Source organism: Wasmannia auropunctata, unplaced genomic scaffold (genome assembly GCF_000956235.1).
Source record: "Wasmannia auropunctata unplaced genomic scaffold, wasmannia.A_1.0 LD336083.1, whole genome shotgun sequence".
NCBI lineage: Eukaryota > Metazoa > Arthropoda > Insecta > Hymenoptera > Formicidae > Wasmannia > Wasmannia auropunctata.
The window spans coordinates 2,265,337-2,266,174 of NW_012026807.1; positions in this window are offsets into that span (position 1 = coordinate 2,265,337).

The following is an 838-nucleotide window of genomic DNA, read 5'->3' on the forward strand; positions in this document are numbered from 1 at the left end:
TTCTTCTACATTAAAAGAAGATCAACTCTGAACTAGTACAGTCAATTCAACTGAAGAGAATAGGACATACTTTGTGATGGAAAGTATGTCCTATTCTTTTTAGTTGAATTGACTGCACTAGTTCAGAGTTTATATTTTTTTAATGTAGAAAAAGAAAGATAAACTGTGAAATAGTGCAGCTAGCTGAGCTAAAAAACAGGCAATACAATGTAATTGTATTAAGTAAAAAGATTGTCAGAGTTGAAACATAATTTGCGGGTAGACTAAAGTACACACGGGAACAGAAATACGTGGTACGCGTTCGGTCGAACGCATTCTCATTGGTCTTTCTAGATACGCATGCAACTTCGGATGGCCAGACATTTCTGTCCCCGTGTGTACATAAAATTTTTTTATCTGAAAAGAGAAATATTTGTTAAGTTCTCTTTAGACGATCTTTTATTAGAATCCTGAATTCAGGACAGAAATTTATTTAGAATTTCATGTGCCATAGAAATATACAATAATATTTCAAGATTGTTACATTACACAGCCAAGAATAATAAATTATGAAATATTCATTGAACTACAAATACATATTAAAATACGGGTTATACAGGATGTCCGGTAATAACCGTGTCAACTCTCGTGGACTGGTAGAACAGATTAAATACGATTATTACCGGACACCCTGCATATAAAAATAAAAATAGACTTGGAATTTTTAAACTTCGCGATTTACAGATCGTCTAAAGTAAGCTATAGACGTTTTCCTTTTGATTATAATTATTATTATACGTTGCGTTTTATTTTACACGGATATCTCAAACAACAAAACATTTTAAAGAAAATTGTAGAA